Source organism: Melanerpes formicivorus, unplaced genomic scaffold (assembly GCF_026170545.1).
Source record: "Melanerpes formicivorus ecotype bairdi unplaced genomic scaffold, bMelFor1.0.p_v2 SCAF_138, whole genome shotgun sequence".
NCBI classification, from domain to species: domain Eukaryota; kingdom Metazoa; phylum Chordata; class Aves; order Piciformes; family Picidae; genus Melanerpes; species Melanerpes formicivorus.
The window spans coordinates 581,717-601,929 of record NW_027142490.1 but is presented as its reverse complement, the minus strand read 5'-3'; the positions used below and the strand labels follow the sequence as shown (position 1 = coordinate 601,929).

At 46.5% G+C, this 20,213-nt stretch overlaps 1 protein-coding gene across 4 annotated transcripts in view; it reads right to left on the bottom strand.

Moving 5' to 3' along the window:
• The window catches only part of LOC137456809 (zinc finger protein 469-like), a 138,781-nt gene that overhangs the window by 22,957 nt on the left and 95,611 nt on the right, over positions 1-20,213 (bottom strand). For 2 of the 4 annotated variants that reach the window (XR_010991110.1, XR_010991108.1), the window contains 3 exons: positions 8,357-8,439; positions 6,729-6,804; positions 4,142-5,910 (listed from right to left, as the gene is read on the bottom strand). The exons of 1 other annotated variant lie outside the window; for it this stretch is intronic. The gene's annotated coding sequence lies outside the window, so the exon portion shown is untranslated. Of the gene's footprint in view, positions 1-2,577; positions 2,663-4,141; positions 5,911-6,728; positions 6,805-8,356; positions 8,440-20,213 lie in introns of those variants that run through there. One more of the 4 variants, XR_010991109.1, reaches the window with a different exon arrangement.

Sequence of the window (20,213 nt, the reverse complement as noted above, 5' to 3'; positions counted from 1 at the left end):
TATTCTATTCTATTCTATCCTATCATATTCTATCCTATCCTATCGTATTCTATCCTATCCTATCCTATCCTATCCTATCCTATTCTATTCTATTCTATTCTATTCTATCCTATCCTATCCTATCCTATCCTATTCTATTCTATTCTATTCTATTCTATCCTATCCTATGATTCCACATGGATGATACTTTATGTGATAACACTGTTGATGTCTGCAAAGCAAGGACAAAGGATTGGAAGTATCATCATGCAAAGGAGCTACATTAACTACCCTGAAGGCTTGGTTGCTCACTAAAAGAGGAAGGGCAAGAAAGGAGATTAATTTCTCTAGCCTGACCTCCCTTCCACTAGCTGCACAGCTACATCTTCTTATTTTGTGGCAAATGCAAGGCAATCTTTCCCTGTTCATAAATTTATGAGCTCACACTCTGCTCTAACTGATGGAGTCTGCTTTGTAACAGTTCCCCAAATGCCTGGTCCTTAGAGGAATCCTCACCCTGCAAAGTAAACTGCCTGGGGCTGCGACTTCCTGGGGGATTCTTTCATATCCCAAAGCCAAGCACATTTTGATAGTCCAGAACTAAACAAACACCTCATTACAGGTAGAAAATTTATGTTTTGTTCAGAAAATAAAAGAAACCCAGGAAAAAAAGCAAAAAAAAAACCAAACCAAAAGGCTAAATCAACAACTGATTCACAATTTATGACCTGCTAAGCATTTTGCTTCCTAACCACAATCTGTTTGCATGAATTGCTTTTATATAGGAGTCAGGAAGTTAATTGCTCATTAACAGGTTGCTCAAAGAGGTGATGGAAGCCCCAGCCCTGGAATTTTTTAAGGCCAGGCTGGATGTGGCTCTGGACAGCCTGATCTAGTGGAAAGTGTTGCTGGCCATGGCAGGGGGAGATTGGAACTAGATGATCCTCACACCTCGAGTCCTGTGTCCAGTTCTGGGCCCCTCAGTTTAGGAAGGAGGTTGACTTGCTGGAACGAGTCCAGAGAAGGGCAATGAAGTTGGTGAGGGGTTTGGAACACAGCCCTGTGAGGAGAGGCTGAGGGAGCTGGGGTTGCTTAGCCTGGAAAAGAGGAGGCTCAGGGGAGACCTTATTGCTCTCTACAACTACCTGAAGGGAAGTTGTAGACAGGTGGATGTTGGTCTCTTGTCCCAGGCAGCCAGCACCAGAACAAGAGGACACAGTCTCAGGCTGCACCAGGGGAGGTTTAGGTTGGATGTTAGGAAGAAGTTCTACACAGAGAGAGTGATTGCCAATTGGAATGTGCTGCCCAAGGTGGTGGTGGAGTCACCATCACTGGAGGTGTTCAGGAGGAGACTTGATGGGGTGCTTGGTGCCATGGGTTAGTTGTTTAGGTGGGTTGGATTGGTTGGTGGGTTGGACACGATGATCTTGAAGGTCTCTCCCAACCTATTATTATTATTATTATTATTAATTATGTGATTCTATGATTCTTTAATCATGAGCTCTTTTCCAACCAGGCAATTCTATTTCAAACCTGCTGACTGCACAGGGTGGGGGTTTCCACCTTCCAAAGAAGCCCCATACTTCTCACAAAGCCAATGTCCTAGGCTTTTCCTGTGAGTTTGCAAGAGTTGGTGGATGGGCCTTGAATTACCAGGTTACAAAGACATGACTCATATCCTCTTTGGCTTTGTAGCTTGTGTAAGCTATGAATAGATCTAGACAACTGATCTGTCATCTTGAGCTGGTGCACTTTTGTCCCTTTACAAATCCCAGCCACTTCAGCCCTGGCATCAACAGCTGTACTGCAGACCTTCAAAAGAACAGTCTAGTCTTGTTCATGAATGGCTGTTGTGAACACTGAGCTCAAAAAATAGGCAACTCTCACTTGGGTTTGCCCTTTCTTGCTGTCTCCTTGACTTTGACAGACACAGTTCCCAACATCCCATTGTCTTGCATGCTTATCCTGCAGTAAGTAGGCACAACTGGTTTACCTTTTCTCTAGCACTTACTGCTTTCTCTCCTTCTATCCTGCCCCTCTGGATTCATGTTTTCTTCTCAACTGAACAAAGGAAGTTCTTAGAAGAATGAGAACAAGATTACCATAGAAAACTACTGTGGATCTTTCTTCTCTTCACTGCTCAGTCTCTGCCCAAACCCTTTCTATCTCCCATTTAAAAACAAACAAACAAACAACTTCCTAACCAGGGTTGGGCTTTGTTTGTTTGTTTGTTTGTTTGTTGTGTTACTGGGGTTTTTTCTTCCCTAATATGGGCTCTGTCACAGCACAAAACTAGACAACTTTCCAGCACCTTTATCCTCACAGTTCCCTCATGCAACAGCATTGGGTCAAGTGAAGCAGCAGATGGCCCAGCAAAGTTGTACCAGGTAATTACTCACTAAATGCTTTCATCCTTTTAGTGTGTTTTAGCAGTGGAAAATCAGGATAAATATATATATATGCACCAAGTCACAAACAAGGTCTGCCAGACACTAAAGGTGTCCCACCCAAAATCATAAACTGGCTATGAGGCCACATGCTAGTGAGGGATTCTTACCATGCACATAATGCTTCCTTCTTGAGCAATCTGGTCTACTGGGAGGCTTTTGCTGATGGCACCAAGCTGAGTAGTGCAGTTGACAAGACTGAAGGATGTGGTGCCATCCAGAGGGACCTAGACAGGCTGGAGAGGTGAGCAGAGGAGAATCTCATGAGGTTCAGTAAGGCAAAGTGCAAAGCCCTGCACCTGGGTCTGGGCAATCCTAGTAACCAGTGCAGGCTGGGGGATGATGGCATTGAGAGCAGCCCTGGAGAAAAGGACTTGGGGGTGCTGGTGGATGAGAAGCTGTACATGAGCCAGCAATGAACACTTGCAGCCCAGAAGGTAAATGGCATGTTGGGCTGCATCAAAAGAAGCACGGACAGCAGCTGGAGAGAGGTGATTCTGCCACTCTCCTCTGCTCTGGTGAGACTTCAGCTGGAGCAGTGTCTCCAGCTCTGGAATACTCCAGGGGGGGACCAAAAAGATAATCAGAGAGCTCTACAGCACAGGCTAAGATAGTTGGGGTTGTTCAGTCTGGAGAAGAGAAAGCTCCAGGAAGACTATAGCTGGAGAGTGGTGATTCTGCCACTCTCCTCTGCTCTGGTGAGATTTCAACTGGAGCAGTGTGTCCAGCTCTGGAATACTCCAGAGGAGGACTGCAAAGATAATCAGAGAGCTGGAGCATCTCTCCTACAGCACAGGCTAAGATAGTTGGGGTCGTTCAGTCTGGAGAAGAGAAAGCTCCAGGAAGACTTTATAGCAGTATTTCAATATCTGAAGAGGTCCTACCAGAAATCTGAGGAGGGGCTGTTTAGAAGGGTTTGTAGTGATAGGACAGGGGGCAAGGATTTGAAACTGGAGCAAGGTAGATTTAGGCTGGGAGGTTTTTCACAATGATGGTAGTGAAATATTGGAGCAGGTTGCCCACAGGGTGGTTGACAACCCATCCCCGAAGGTCAAACTTGATAGGGCCCTGAGCAAGCTGATCTAGTTGGAGGTGTGCCTGCTAAGTGCAAGGGGGTTGGACAAGATGATCTTCGAGGGTCCTTTCCAACCTGATGCATTCTGTGATCCTGTGTGATTCTGTGTCCCTGCCCATGGCAGAGGCCTGGAACCAGACGATCTTTAAGGTCGCTTCTAACTGTTCTGTGATTCTCCTTGCAAAAGGAGAGAGGTTTTTTTTTCCTTCAACTTCTCTAAAGAAGCAAAATTGCCAAGCAGGAAGCCAAGTGAATCAAGAGCTAAGAAGGGCTATAATCACAGAATGAGTACATGCACAGAAGTCCCCAAGAGCAACTTGTATTAGGGGGTGGGGAGGGGGAATTTACTCGGTAAACATACAAATCTCTGCTGACCCAGGAACACGATTCATTAGGCACCAACTGACAGCCAACCACTGCTGTTGGTTTCTTCTCCATTTGTATTTATTCCTCCTAACTCAGATAAATCAATCTTATTTTAACCCTAATGCATGACTCACTGTTCTGAAGGAAAAAAGAGAGCTCAAAGGCAGGGGAGTCACGGCAGTCGCCTCGGCTGGGAAGTATCAGAAGCTGTTCTCTCTCTCTCTCTCACCTCTTTTGTAGCCATAACTACTTGGTGTGGTGATGATAAGAGAAGCCCTATTCAGGAGTTCAAATGCTCCCAGTGAAAAGTAAAAATTAGTGCCAATAACAGCCCTAAAGAGAAGAGCAAATGTCAAAAAGTCCCTGCCAAACCGCAGGAAGGGATAGGAAAGAGGCAGAGGAAATGAGAGTGAGGAGAATGAGCTGCTGCTTCTGTACTTTTGCACTGAATGACTCCAATAAACCCTAAATATTTCTGCTTTTCTTTATTTTATTTTACTTTAGACAGCAAGTAGAAAGTTCCTCCAATGAAGGCCATCCCCTGCCAGCCACAGGATTCAAATCCTTCAAGTTAAATAAATAAACTTAATTCTTTCTTTTTCTGGTCTCTAAAGGTGAAGGAAATTAAAGTTACAGGGATTAAGCCTGCTGTGTCATCTGTGCATTCATTCACCTCCTGATTGAACTTCAGTCATACTGCAGGGCATGGCTCAGCGTGAGGCTGGGAGCCAGGCTGGGAAAGGGGGCAAAGCACTCGCCCACTTTATAACCTGTGGGCATCATGGGGCTAGAAAGGGTACCAGCATGGCTCATGGTGACCAGAGGTGAAAATGCTAAAACTGAAGAGGTTGGAGAAGATTGATCAGGGCAATGAGGCTGGTGAAGGGTCTAGAGAACAAGTCTTGTCAGGAGTGGCTGAGGGAACTGGAACTGTTTAGTCCGGAGGAGGCTGAGGGCAGAGCTCATACAGCTCCCTGAAAGGGGATTGGGGTGAGGTGGGGGTTGCATGCAACAAGTGACAGGACAAGAGGAAATGGCCTCAAGGGGAGGTTTAGGTTAAACATTAAGAAAAAATGCTGTACTGAAAGGGTTATCCAGCATGGAAACAGGCTGCCCAGGGAAGTGGTGGTATCACCATCCGTTTAAAAGATGCAGGGATGTGATGTTCAAGGCCCTTTACCACCTCCAGACATGCTTCAGCACCTCAATGTCCTTCTCGTACTGAGGGGCCCAAAACTGAACACAGTATTTGAAGTGTGGTCTCACCAGTGCCCAGCACAGGAGCACAATCACTTCCCTACTCCTGCTGGCCACACTATAGCTGATCCAGGCCAGGATGCTGACGGCCCTCTTGGCCACCTGAGCTCACTGCTGGTTCACGTTCAGCTGGCTGTCAATCAATACCACCAGGCAGCTCTCCAGCCACTCTTCCCCAATCCTGTAGTGTTGCATGGGTCTCAGTTTAGTTCAAACAGTTTCTTCATGTGTGTGTGTGTGTGTTTGTGTGTGTGTGTATCCAGAACTGAAGTCAATTGCTCTTCTACAGACATAATATATCCTTTGTCCTCACAGCACTTGAAAACTGTCCTATCAGCTGAAAGGAAATGAGCAATAAGTGGAGAGGCTACATCTTTACACATGCACAATGCTCCTGCAGCCTTGAAACTGCATTTTCCTTGGCAGTGCACTCTGAAATTTCTGAAAATCCATTTGCAGAGAGAAAAGCTCTTGAGGACTTCTCCTATTTCTGTGTGCTCTACAGTGTTGAGCACACACACACAAGAAAGAATATGCAGAAATGTATTGAGTGAGAAGAAGGAGGTGCTTCAGGCTGTGTACCCACAGCTGGGGTCTCCAGAGATTTGTCACTCTTTCCTGGGAGTTTGTTTCCTTCTTGCTGTATCTTTAGCATCAGAGTATTGTGTCCAGTTCTGGGTTCCTGAGTTCAAGAGGGACAGGGAATTACTGGAGAGAGTGTCCAACACTGTGAGGAAGGAACATCTGTCTGATGAGGAAAGGCTGAGAGACCTGGGGCTGTTTAACCTGGAGAAGAGAAGACATCTGGTCAATACTTGCAAGTATCTGAAGGGTGGGTGTCAAGAAGGGGACATTCTCCTTTTGCTGGTGCCCAGTGATAGCACAAGGGGTAATGGACACAAACTGGAACCCATGAAGTTCCACCTCAATGTGAGTAAAATCTTCTTTGCTCTGAGGGTGCCAGAGGATGCCCAGAGAGGTCGTGGAGTCTCCTTCTCTGGAGACATTCCAAACCAGTCTGGATGTGTTCCTGTGTGACCTGCCCTAGGTGATCCTGCTCTGGCAGGGCAGTTGGAGTCAATGATCTCTAGAGGTCCCTTTTGACTCCCACCACTCTGTGATTCTATCATTCTTGACAGGGCAACAGTCAGAGATGGGAAAGATGGTCCAGGAGAAGGAATCAATGAAGAAGAGGCCAGAAACAGCAAGAAACCCAAAACTTTCTCTGAGCAGAAAGCAGTTGTGCATATTTTATTTTCTGGGTATCTGACTTCATACCCTGGGGCCTGATGTTGCTGAACTGCTGACTATTGCAGCTGAGCTCACAGGACCTGAACTCTGCTTTAAACAGATAAAGCTGAGCACACTGGAGAAATACAGCCCTAGGTGCCTCAGACTGGGAAGCCAACATTTTGCCTGTGAATCTGTCAAATGGGGCTAATAATATTCTCACAAGGGTCTTGTACAAATAAATGCATTTCTTCTGAAGTGCTCAGATACCACAGGGAGGAGTTCAATAGAAAAGCCCAAGAGGCAACTGAAAATCCTGTCTTTAGAGGAGGATTTGAATAGTGTGGAGTAAATAAGGCTTGGGGGCTTCTCACCTTAAAAGGAGGAGTAAAGAAGAGACTGCTGATTAAGTGAGGAGCATCCATCCTGCATGATCAATGAGATGTGGTCCTGTGGAAGAAAAATCTATATGTAACTGTGGTATTACCAACTGTGTCATAACACAGAGACACAGTGGAGGGTAAGAGATGGATCTCCTACATGATGTTAACTCACAGCATCATAGGATCATTAAGGTTGATCTCTAAGATCATCAAGTCCAACCTTCTACCCTAATACTTCCATGATCCCTAGACTGTGTCCCCAAAGTGCCACATCTACTTGAACACTTCCAGGGATGGTGACTCTACTGTCTCCCTGAGCAGCCTGTTCCAATGCCTCACCACTCTTCCTAATATCAAACCTAAAGCTCCCTTGGTGCAACTTGAGGCCATTTCCTCTTGTCTTGTTAGTTACTTGGGAGAGGAGGCCAACACCCCCTCACTGCAACCCCTTTTCAGGTAACTGTAGAGAGCAATGAGGTCTCCTCTCAGCCTCCTCTTCTCCAGTTCCCTCAGCTGCTCCTCATTAGATATGGTTTCCATACTCCTCGCCGCCTTTGCTGCCCTTCCCTGGATGTGCTTCAGCATCAGCATGTCCTTCTTGGAGCAAGGGGCCCAAAACTGAACCTAGGATTCCAGGTGTGGCCTCACCAGTGCTCAGTACAGGGGCACAATCACTTCCATACACCTGCTGGCCACTCTATTGCTGATCCAGGCCAGGATGTTGGTGGCCTTCTTGGCCCTCTGAGCACAGTGCTGGCTCCTGCTCTGCCAGCTGCCAACCAACACCCCCAGGTCCTTTTCTGCTGTGCAGATTTCCAGACACTCTACCCCAAGCCTGGAGCATTGCATGGGGTTGTTGTGATGCTAAGTGCAGGACCTGGTACTTGGCCTTGTTAAACCTCATACAAGTGACCACAGCCCATTGATCCCACCTGTCCAGGTACACCTCTACAGTGCCTTCCTATCTTCCAGCAGATCAACCCTCCCACTTAATGGTGTGGGCAGTGGAACAGGCTGCCCAGAGTGGTTGTGGAGTCACCTGCTTTGGAGACCTTCCCAAACCCTCCTGTACACATTCCTGTGTGGCCTGCCCTAGGGCATCCTGCTTTGTCAGGGAGGTTGGACTCGATGGTCTCTGGAGGTCCATTCCAACCCCAACCATTGCATGGTTCAATGATTCTGTGTCACTGTCCTATCCTTACATAACTTCCTGCTGTAAAAGGCATCCAGCTGCTGGGGATTTACCCACTGGTTCTTGGGCCAGCTTGCCTAAGCATGTGAGCCAGTTTTCAGCAAGACTTTTTATCTCCTTCTTATTCATAGCTGCCAAAATAGAGCCTTGATTGTTTGTTTACCATTTGGGGGAAAATGCTGCCAAATAGGCTGCCAAAACAGCAGAAGAACATAGTGGTGCACCTGAGAACTAGGCATCTGGGTCCACCAAAACCCTTCCAGAAAGCATGCAAGCCCCCCAAGCCTCTAGGGTCTGCTACCAACGCTCATTACATCACTAAAGAAAGGGGTTTCTGCAAGGCAAACAGAGAGAATGTTTACATGCAGATGAAATGTTTGATGACACAAACAATTTTCACCTACAAGAAGGGCTTTAAAGTTCATACCTGGTCACGTCTAGCACGAAGAAGAGCAGATGGCATGTCAGCAGTAGAGACAGTAGCAATATTTTGGGATTAACCTGGCTTGCCTGTAGACAAAGAAGCACAGGGATTACCAGCTTGCAAGATTTTGTTTTCCTGCTTGTGCTCTAATGTCAGTTTCCCAGCAGCTACCTAGGACAATGCTGCTATGCCTCCTTTGGATTTCATACTGTAATGTTATTGGGACAGTCAAGAAAGAGCTGAAGATGGCTTAAGCTTTCAGACACCATCCTTGTCAGCAGAGCGAGAACCTGTGCAGGCACGAGGAGGAGGGAAACATTGCAATTGAGAGGGAACAAGCACACAAACATCCTGTGGTCCTGTCCCTTCTGTTCTCTGAACATAGACTTTACAGAATTAACCAGGCTGGGAAAGACCTTCCAGATCATCAAGTCCAACCTATCACCCACCACCATCTGATCAACTAAACCATGGCACCAAGTGCTGGACACACTCCTCTTAAGCTTCCTTGCCCTCCTTCTAAGAATGTAGCCTGTTCAGGGGAGCTTCCTAGGGATGGATTGAAACTAAAAAGGTGGAGAAAAAGGTTGAATTATTTTGTTTCACAAAAACTACACACTGCCTTGGGTGGTCTAAATATTAATTACCAGCTTGAAACATGAATAGAACAAAACACAAACCAAGGAGGTGAAGCAACTCCAGATAACATCTCCCTTGCTTCCTCCTCTCTTCTCCTCAGCCTGGATCAACATAAACTTGCAGAAAAGAGGGAGAAGTGTTTAAGCTAATAGGAGACAATTGCAGCAGCCAGGCTTTTTTCACACCCACCTTTCATTCCCTCCCTAAAGTGTATTTGCCACCCAGATGATAGCAGGCAAGATATGCCATCCATTGTTTCAGTAATGATACAGGTGGGTGGAACAGAGATGCTTGCATAATCCTATGACAGAGAAAAATTCCCTGTCACTACAGTGTGCTTGAAAGGCAATGTCTGACAGCCCTGTCTAGTCTCAGCCCTACCCCTACCTGCTTTAGCCCTTCCCTCTCTGTGCTTGAGCACAGAGGGAAGCTGCCACCCTTGGAATCATAAAATCATAGAATAGTTGTGGTTGGAAAAGACTTCCAGGGTCATTGAGTCCAACCATCAACCTAACACCACCATGGCCATTAAACCATGTCCCAAAGTACCAGAGCCACACATTTCCTGAACTCCACAGGTGGTGACACTCTCGCCCCCCTGGGCAGCCTGTTCCAGTGCCTGACCACTCTTGAAGGAGAGACATTTTCCCTAATATCCAACCTAAACCTCCCCTAGCTCAGTTTCAGGCCATTACCTATTGTTTTATCACCTGAAACTAGGAAAAAGTGACTGACCCCCACTTCAGTCCAACCTCCTTTCAGGGAGCTGCAGAGAGCAATGAGGTCTCCCCTCAGCCTCCACTTCTCCAGAGTGAACAATCCCATTTTCCTCATCTGCTCTTCACCAGACCTGTTCTCCAAACCCCTCACCAGCTTTGTTGCCCTTCTCTGGAAACACTGCAGTACCTCAATATCCCTCTTATAGTGAGGGACTCAAAAGTGAACCCAATATTCAAGGTGCATCCTAACCAGTGCTGGGGTAGAGAGTCACAATCACTTGCTCAAGCACTTTTGTTGTAACAGAAAAGTGCATCTGGAACCCCTGGTGTTGTGGCAAAGTCTAAAAGGGAGCTTCAGCACTCGTTAGGTCACACCTTGAGTACTGTGTCCAGTTCTGGGCCCCTCAGTTCAAGAAGGACATTGAGACACTTGAACGTGTCCAGAGAAGGGCAATGAGGCTGGGGAGAGGTCTGGAGCACAGCCCTGTGAGGAGAGGCTGAGGGAGCTGGGGTTGCGTAGCCTGGAGAAGAGGAGGCTCAGGGGAGACCTTCTTGCTGTCTACAACTACCTGAAGGGTGGTTGTAGCCAGCAGGGGGTTGGTCTCTTCTCCCAGGCAAGCAGCACCAGAACAAGAGGATGCAGTCTCAAGCTGTGCCAGGGGAAGTTTAGGCTGGAGGTGAGGAGAAAGTTGTTCACAGAGAGAGTTGTTAGCCATTGGAATGTGCTGCCCAGGGCGGTGGTGGAGTCCCCATCCCTGGAGGTGCCCAAGAGGGGATTGGACGTGGCACTTGGTGCCATGGTTTAGTCATGAGGTCTTGGGTGACAGGTTGGACTCGATGATCTTTGAGGTCTCTTCCAGCCTTGGTGATTGATTCTGTGATTTATTTCTTCAGTAATGAGAGACAAAGCCTTTCAAGGTGCTGCACATTTCATGTGCCCTGTGGCGAGGTTGGGTTCAGAAGACACTTCCACCTATCCTGAACATTGCCACAGGGCAGCATCAGAATGAAAGTGTCAAATCCCCTGCCCCTTGCAAGAATTTTTTTCTCTTGGCTGCCCAGCACAGGATTCAGTAAGCAAAGATAAAATCCCCCCAATAACAAAAGAGAAAATGCTTTGATTTATTTCTCCCTTGATCTCTAGGGTTTGGATGGCCCTCAAAATCATACTTCCCAAGTGAATAATTGAAGTCTTTATGGCTCAATTCAATTTCAGTTTACACACTGCATTTTCTCAGGCTCAGGCTATGTCAGTACAAAATGCAAGAAATCAAGACACAGTTACTATTTTCCATACATCTAATATTGGCCACTATTCAAGCCTGGAGACATAACAGAGGCTTTTGTGCAGATATTTCTGGCTGATATTAGGAACTGCTGTGATAAAGAGGAATGGAAGCCATCTGCAGAACACACACATGCACAAAAGCAGCTTCACTGGTCAAGCAATCCAGGATCAGCGCAACACTTGAGCTATGGATATCATCAGAGCTGTGAAGAAGCCAGCATTTTTGTCTCAGAGGCAGCCCAGGACTTTGAATCTTCCCATATTAGATCAGGACAGAATGCTTCTTCTCAGAATTTGCCCTACAAATGGTTTGAATTAAAATCTCACTTGCTATTTCGGATGGAAGTTCTTATGTTCAAGTTTCTGCCTGGTATCCCTTGTCCTGTCACTGGGCACCAATGACAAAATGACTGGTCCCACCCTCCTGACACCCACCCCTTTAAGTATTGATCAGCATTGATGAGATCCCCCCTCAGTCTGCTCTTGGCCAGACTAAAAAAACCACAGTTCTCTGAGTCTTTCCTCATAAAAGAGATGTTCCAGTCACAGAATCACAGAATCACCAAGGTTGGAAGAGACCTCAAAGATCATCCAGTCCAACCCTTCTCATTGTCTTTGTAGGCCCTTGCTGTATGCTCTCCAGTAAGTCCCTGTGCTGCTTGTAGCAGGTGGCCCAGAGCTCACAGTACTGCAGATGTGGCCTCACCAAGGCAGAGTAGAGGGGCAAGGGGCAGGAGAGCTTCCCTAGACCTGCTTGCCACAGTCTTCTAGTTTCATCCCAGAATGCCACCAGCCTTCTCAGCTAGAACAATACATTGCTGGCTCATGGCCATTCTGTCATCCACCAGGATTCCCTGGTCCCAAACTTTTTCTCCCAGAGCTCCTCTCCAACAGATCACCTCCCAAGCCCAAACTTATTTTGACATTTCTTGTTTAGGATTTTTCCTTGGAAAGGAAAACTGGGAGCAAAAAGCCTCTCCAAAGTGGAGCCAAGGGGTTCCAGCCTGACCAGCTTCAGTCTTTGCAAAACACTGTGTTACAGCAAATGAGGAGGACACCTCACTGCTTTCCATTTTGTTGAAAATGAAATCTCATTGTGATTAGTATTCCATAGAATTGTTTCAGTTGGAAAAGACCTCTAGGGTCATCGAGTCCAACTGTCAACCTAACACCACCAAGGCCATTAAACCATGTCCCAAAGGGCCACAGCCACACGTTTCTTGCGAACCTCCAGGCATGGTGACTCCCTGGGCAGCCTGTTCCAATGTCTGACCTCTCTTGCAGGAAGAAATCCTTTCTAATCTCCACCTTAAATCTCCCCTGGCACAATTCCAGACCATTTCCTCTCATTCTATCCCCAGATACTAAGGGGAAGTGTTTCTGGAACACACTGATGCTATCTAACACAAAGCAACGTCCAGCAGCCATTTTTGACTATGCCTTCTAAGAAGTACTTAAAGATACAGGGAGAATACAAACACCTAATATCTCTTCTGAACAACCTTTGTTGTTTCTACCTCCCTCAACCTCAGTTCTTAATTAGAGTCAGAAAAAGAATCAGAATCACCTGGTTGGGAAGGACCTTAAGATCACTTAGTACAACCTTAACCTAACATCTCCCTGTACACAACTGTTAGATCATGTCCCAAAGCTCTTCATCCTAGCATCTTTTAAACACCTCTAGGGATGGTGACTCCATCACCTCCCTGGGCAGCCTGATCCAGTGCCTGATGACCCTTTCCTGGAAGAAGTGATTCAGGGCATGCTTTCAATTTTTCCAGCTAGAGCTACTAGAGTTTAGCCTGGAGAGGAGGCTCAGGGGAGACCTCATTGCTCTCTACAACTACCTGAAGGGTAGTTGTAGCCAGTTGGTCTCTTCTCCCAGGCAACCAGCACCACAACAAGAGGACACAGTCTCAAGCTGCACCAGGGGAAGTTTAGACTCGAGGTGAGGAGAAAGTTCTTCCCAGAGAGAGTTGTTAGCCACTGGAATGTGCTGCCCAGGGAGGTGGTGGAGTCACCATCCCTGGAGGTGTTCAAGAGAGGATTGGATGTGGCACTCGGTGCCATGGTCTAGTCATGAGGTCTGTGGTGACAGGTTGGACTCAATGATCTTTGAGGTCTCCTCCAGCCTTGGTGACACTGTGATACTACCAGGGTGCCAGTTTTAGCACTGCAGCTGCACAAGGGCAGTGTGACCTTGGCATGAACTGGGAGTTAAAATCAGCCTTTCAAGGCAGGGCCTTTCCTGTATTTATTCAGGGCAAGGTTAGTGCTTCTTGGTAGGATTAGAAGAGGAAGGCAGCAGAAGACTAGAGGATCCAGTGCAATATTGCTTGGGTTTACCTTCAACATTTCTGCTTCCTTTGAAAACAAAATAAAACAAAGCAAAAATGAAGGCAGTTTCCTCCTTCTCTGAGGTCTGTTTCAGCACAGACTGGGATTTGCACAGTGTATTATTAATACCAGTTATTAATAGGAGTTAATAATGGAAGCACAGACACTTTAGGGAATGAGATAATTACAATTAAGAATAAGATGAGCCTACACAAGAAAATGAAACCTTCCACTGCTTAAACAGCTTTAATAAGAACCAGTGGCTTCCCACTCATTAAGATTACTCTGAGTATCTGCATCAGAGGGGTGGTCAAAGAAAATACATTCAGAGATAAACTGGAGCAGAAAACAGGGCAGTGAATGGAGAATGAGATCACACTTCATTCAAAATATGCACATAGATAAACATCAGAACAATAGATTTGCTTCTGTTCCCTTCACAGAGGTGCAATTTGCTTATCTGAGATCACTGGGAGGCTGGTAAGAAAACAAAGCTTATTCCAAAAGCTCCCAGAGGCAAACAGTTTAGCCAGAGCTCCTTAGGTATACATACATCTACAGAAATATAATTACTGCACAGTTAGGAGAGTGGAAACAGGAAACTAGTTACTCTTGTATCATTTGGTTTGTCACACAGGGGGGCTACAGAGATGGTGAGGGAGGGCTACAGAGATGATGACAGAGGCCGCAAAGATGATGAGGGAGGGCTACAGAGATGGTGAGGGAGGCTACAAAGATGATGAGGGAGGGCTACAGAGATGGTGAGGGAGGGCTACAGAGATGGTGAGGGAGGGCTACAGAGATGATGACAGAGGCCGCAAAGATGATGAGGGAGGGCTACAGAGATGGTGAGGGAGGCTACAAAGATGATGAGGGAGGGCTACAGAGATGGTGAGGGAGGGCTACAGAGATGATGAGAGAGGCTACAAAGATGATGAGGGCTACAAAGATGATGAGAGAGGGCTACAGAGATGGTGAGGGAGGGCTACAGAGATGGTGAGGGAGGGCTACAGAGATGATGACAGAGGCTGCAAAGATGATGAGGGCTACAAAGATGATGAGAGAGGGCTACAGAGATGGTGAGGGAGGGCTACAGAGATGGTGAGGGAGGGCTACAAAGATGATGAGAGAGGCTACAAAGATGATGAGGGCTACAAAGATGATGAGAGAGGGCTACAGAGATGGTGAGGGAGGGCTACAGAGATGGTGAGGGAGGGCTACAGAGATGATGACAGAGGCTGCAAAGATGATGAGGGAGGGCTACAGAGATGGTGAGGGAGGCTACAAAGATGATGAGGGAGGGCTACAGAGATGGTGAGGGAGGGCTACAGAGATGGTGAGGGAGGGCTACAGAGATGGTGAGGGAGGGCTACAGAGATGATGAGAGAGGCTACAAAGATGATGAGAGAGGCTACAAAGATGATGAGGGAGGGCTACAGAGATGGTGAGAGAGGCTACAAAGATGGTGAGAGAGGCTACAAAGATGATGAGGGCTACAAAGATGATGAGAGAGGCTACAAAGATGATGAGGGCTACAAAGATGATGAGAGAGGGATACAGAGATGGTGAGGGAGGGCTACAAAGTTGATGAGGACACAGGAATAGCTCCCCTATGAGGAAAGACTGAGAGACTTAGAGCATTTTAGTCTGGAAAAGAGAAGACTGGGAGGGAATGTTGTCAGTGCTGATCAATACTTAAAGGGTGGGTGTCAGGAGTGTGGGACCAGTCTTTTTTCAGTGGTGCCCAGTGACAGGACAAGGGGTGACAAGCACAGACTTGCTTCTCAACTGCTTTGTGACCATCATGGTGCTTTCTGTGCTATCCAGTCTCTTGTGAACCAGAGACAGCCCAAGAGTATTTTAGGTGCCATGGTTTAGTTGTCATGAGGTGTTAGGTAATAGGTTGGACTTGGTGATCTCTGAGGTCTTTTCCAACCTGGTTGATTCTATGATTCTATAAGAAGTTCCATCTGAACATGAGGAGGAACTTCATTAATTTAAGGGTGCTGGAGCCTTGGAACAGGCTGCCCAGAAAGGCTGTGGAGTCTCCTTCTCTGGAGACATGCAAAACTCACCTGGACTTGTTCCTGTGTGACCTTCTTTAGGTGAACCTGCCTTGGCAAGGGGGTTGTACTTGGTGAGGTCCCTTCCAAACCCTACCATTCTGTGTGTCTGTAAGGATGTCATCTGTGTGGCATGCATAGCTACCTTTCACAGTCTTCAACTATCTTTAATGTGCCCTCTGACCTGTAGTGATTATAAGCAAGTCAATATTTGCAAAGCCAATAGTACCTACTACTGTCAGTAGCTAAATCCTAAACAGAAAGAGCATCCACCTGCTACAGGTTTTAACACACTCATTTTTCCCATCCCCCTACTGTACCTCCCTCTCTCACAGTCTCATACAGAACAAGTCTACTAGTAAAGAAATTCTTCCAACCATGCTGATCATCTACAGCAGCTTGACAAGGAGGCATAAAACCAAGTGCACATTGGTGGCTCATGTCCAGCTTCTCACTCCCCAGCACCCCCAAGTTCAAGGACTGCCCTCAGTGTTGTTATCCCCCAGTTGACATGGTGGATTGCCCTGACCCAGGTGCAGGTTCATAGAATAGAATAGAATAGAATAGAATAGAATAGAATAGAATAGAATAGAATAGAGTAGAATAGAACCAGACCAGACCAGACCAGACCAGGTTGGAAGAGACCTTCAAGATCATCACATCCAACCTATCATCCAACACCACCCAACCAACTAAACCATGCAACCAAGCACCCTACCAAGTCTCCTCCTGAACACCTCCAGTGATGGTGACTCCACCACCTCCTCTTGCATGAGTCTTGCATGACACCTGAGTCTGGATTACCTTACCTCCACTGCCTGTACTGACTGGACTGAAGTTTGTTCAAATTCACACAGATTCACAGATTTGTGGAATGGTTTGGGTTAGAAGGGACTTTGAAGATTCCTGTGATGGTTTGGCTTGGAAGGAGCCTTGAAGATCATCTAGCTCCAACCTCCCTGGCTTTGGCAGGAATACCCTCCACTAGACCAGATTGCTCAAGGCCATTCTGAGGTCGACCCTTCAGCTACAACATCTACAAGCCACACAAGTTTTGAACCCCAAGTTTGTCATTCAGTTTCAGAAGATGGGAGAAATGTTCCCTCCATCCTCTCTCTTTCATCCAAAGTTTAACTCAGCTACAACATCTACAAGCCACAAAAGTTTTGAACCCCAAGTTTGCTATTCAGTTTCATAAGATGGGAGAAATATTCCCTCCATTCTCTTTCATCCAAAGTTAAATTCAGCTACAACATCTACAAGCCACACAAGTTTTGAACCCCAAGTTTGCCATTCAGTTTCAGAAGATGGGAGAAACGTTCCCTCCATCCTCTCTCTTTCATCCAAAGTTTACTTCAGAAATTTTTCATGGTGCATATCAAATTCCTTCAAAGCCTGCAAAAAAACCCACCCATAACACAGAACATATCAGTGGTGCCTTTGAAAACTACACTCAGCTCCATGCTGAGGGCCAGATGCTGAAGGCAGGGCTGTTCTCCGCCTGTCTGCTTCCCTCATTACATTAGCTCAGGAACTGGAGGAAGCCACAATACAAATGAGCCTGTCAGGCTTTTCAAAACAGGGGGAAAAAGAAGTGATCAGGCCTTTCAGAATTTCATTATCTTTCACCACCATTAACTGAACCTGTTTCTGAGACAGATGCATTCTATAATCCAATTTCTCTAATGAAGAGTTCAAACCCTCAGAGTGTCCCAGTGTCAGGCACTGGAGTGGGAGCTGACGACTCTATGTCTCTCTGACAAAAGCTAATTCATGGGAGTCATCTGTGTGAAAAATAAACTGCAGCAGGACTCAGAAAACAGATTGGCCATCAGCAACCTCGTTGTAAATACAGCCAGAAGAAGGTTTCACCACCAGTGTGTCCTTTGAAAGATATGGCATTAGCTGGGAGGTACACACAGAATCATAGACTGCATCGTGGTGGAAGGGACTCTTGAGGTCATCTTGTCCAACCCCCTTGCAACAAGGGACACTGACTCATAGAATGGGTTGGGTTGGAAGGGACCTTAAGGATCATCTAGTTTCAACTCCCCTGCCATGGGCAGGACACATTCCACTAGACCAGGATGCTCAAGGCCTCATCCGACCTAGCCTTAAACACTTCCACAGAGGAGGCATCCACAGCCTCCCTGGGTAACCTGGTCTGGTGTCTCCCCACCTTCACTGTAAAGAATTTCTTCATAATATCTGGTCTATATCTGCCCTCTTCCTGTTTCAATCCATTTCCTCTTTTCCTGTCACTACAAGCCCTTGTAAAAAAACATTCCCCAGCTTTCCTGCAGCCACTGTCAGGTACTTGAAGGCTGCTATAAAGTACCTCCCAAGTCTTCTTCAGACCAAACAGCCTCAACTCCCTCAGCCATAGGTGAGGTGCTCCAGACTTCTGATCATCTTTCTGGTCCTCCTCTGGACCCATTCCAAGAATTTGAGACATCCTTCTTGTGTTGGGGGCCCCAGAATTGGACACTGTACTCCAGGTGGGGTGTAACAAGAAGAGAGGGGGAGAATCACATAGGATAGGATAGGATTAGGATAGGATAGGAATAGGATAGGATAGGATAGGATAGGATAGGATAGGATAGGATAGGGTAGGGTAGGGTAGGGTAGGATAGGATAGGATAGGATAGGATAGGATAGGATAGGATAGGATAGGATAGGATAGGATAGGATAGGATAGGAGTTGAGTAGAGTTGAATTGAATTGAGTTGAATTGAATTGAATTGAATTGAATTGAATTGAATTGAATTGAATTGAATTGAATTGAATTGAATTGAATTGAATCAACCAGGTTGGAAAAGACCTTCGAGATCATCAAGTCCAACCTATCACCCAACACCATCTCATCTACTAAACTTTAACTTATATCAGGTTGCTCAGGGGCCCATCTAGTTTGACCTTGAACTTCTCCAGGGATGGAGCCTACACCACATCTCTGGGAAATTTGTTCCAGTATTTCACTACCCTCATTGTGAGGAACTTCCTCCTAATACCCAGCCTGGCAATGTCCAGCATTGCTGAGGTGCTGAGGGCTGCAGACCAAATGCAGAATGATTGGATGCCAGCAGTTCTACCAAACAAAATTCCCCAGGTAAGAGAAGCTGTCAGGCAGAAACCCCCAGTCAGTACAGATAAAAAAGGTTGTTGTTATGAAGGGAATCAGTGTCAGAAGAACACAGTGATCAAAAATGTGCAACAACACCAATACAAAAGAGGAAAGTGTGTATTACATTGGGGAGTTGTGATTTACATAGTCACAGGGAGGGGGGGAAAAAAGGCAGGGCAACCAAGATGAGAGGACTGTGTTCAACTTTAAAATGCCAGTAGTGATAAAGAGGCATAAAACCTTGATCCTGAAGGGACCTATATTTCACCCACATGCTTTTTCCCTTTCTTTTTCCACAGATATCTCTGTCCTGTGCACTAATTAAAGATTTCCTTTACATGTACTCTGTCTCCCTCTTTCTCTTTGCCACTTCACTCTGTTCTGGCTTTTTTTCCCCTCTGTCATTAATCTTTCTGGATACATTTTGAATTCATTTTTCCTTAAGGTTTGTTTTTTTTCTTCTTTTCTTCTCTTCAGTGTAAAAATGGTTGTCCTTTGTTCTTGTGCATTCTTTTCCTGCCTAGCCTATTCCTTTTCTTCCTTCCTTGTTTTCTCAGCATGTCTTCTCCCTCCTTTTAAGAGAGCTCTTTTCTTGTCTTAACACTTCCCATTTTGTGGCTTCCTAAGCATTTTGTTCCACTCCATCTTGTCTCCTGATTATTGATTTTTCCTACTGACTTGGGCAGAACTGAAGGCAGGGCTGTGTCTTTGCTTCCCCTCCTCTTTCTGGATTATAGAATCATAGAACTGTTGAAGTTGGAAGAGACCTTTGAAGGCCATTCTACTAACTTCAGGAAGACAGGAACATCACTGTGTCAACATGAGTAGATGCTATGCAGGCAATGACCATGTGCTGAGGTTAGGTCAGCATTCCCTTGCATCAGTATGCTTCAGTGACACCTACCTAGGTGATTTCTAGTGTGGCTTTCTAGGATCCTGTTCAGTATCTTTATCGATGATCTGGATGAGGGCATTGAGTCCATCATCAGTAAGTTTGCAGATGACACCAAGTTAGGAGCAGATGTTGATCTGTTAGAGGGTAGGAGGGCTCTGAAGAGGGACCTTGCCAGGCTGGACAGGTGGGCAGAGTCCAATGGCATGAGATTGAACACATCTGGGTTCTACACATTGGCCACAACAACCCCATGCAGTGCTACAGGCAGAAAGGGACCTGGGGGTACTGGTTGACAGTAGGCTGAACATGAGCCAGCAGTGTGCCCAGGTGGCCAAGAAGGCCAATGGCATCCTGGTCAGTATCAGGAATACTGTGGGCAGCAGGAGCAGGGAAGTCATTGTGCCCCTGTACTCAGCACTGGTTAGGGCACACCTTGAGTCCTGTGTCCAGTTCTGGGCCCCTCAGGTTAGGAAAGCTGTTGAGTTGCTGGAAGGTGTCCAGAGAAGGGCAACAAAGCTGGGGAGGGGTTTGGAACACAGCCCTGTGAGGAGAGGCTGAGGGAGCTGGGATTGTTTAGCCTGGAGAAGAAGAGCCCTTACTGGCATCTACACTATCTGAAAGGAGGATGTAGCCAGGTGGGGGCTGGTCTCTTCTCCCAGGCAACCAGCACCAGAACAAGAGGACACAGTCTCAAGCTGTGCCAGGGGATGTTTAGGCTGGATGTCAGAAAGAAGTTCTTCACAGAAAGAGAGATTGGCCATTGGAATGTGCTGCCCAGGGAGGTGGTGGAGTCAC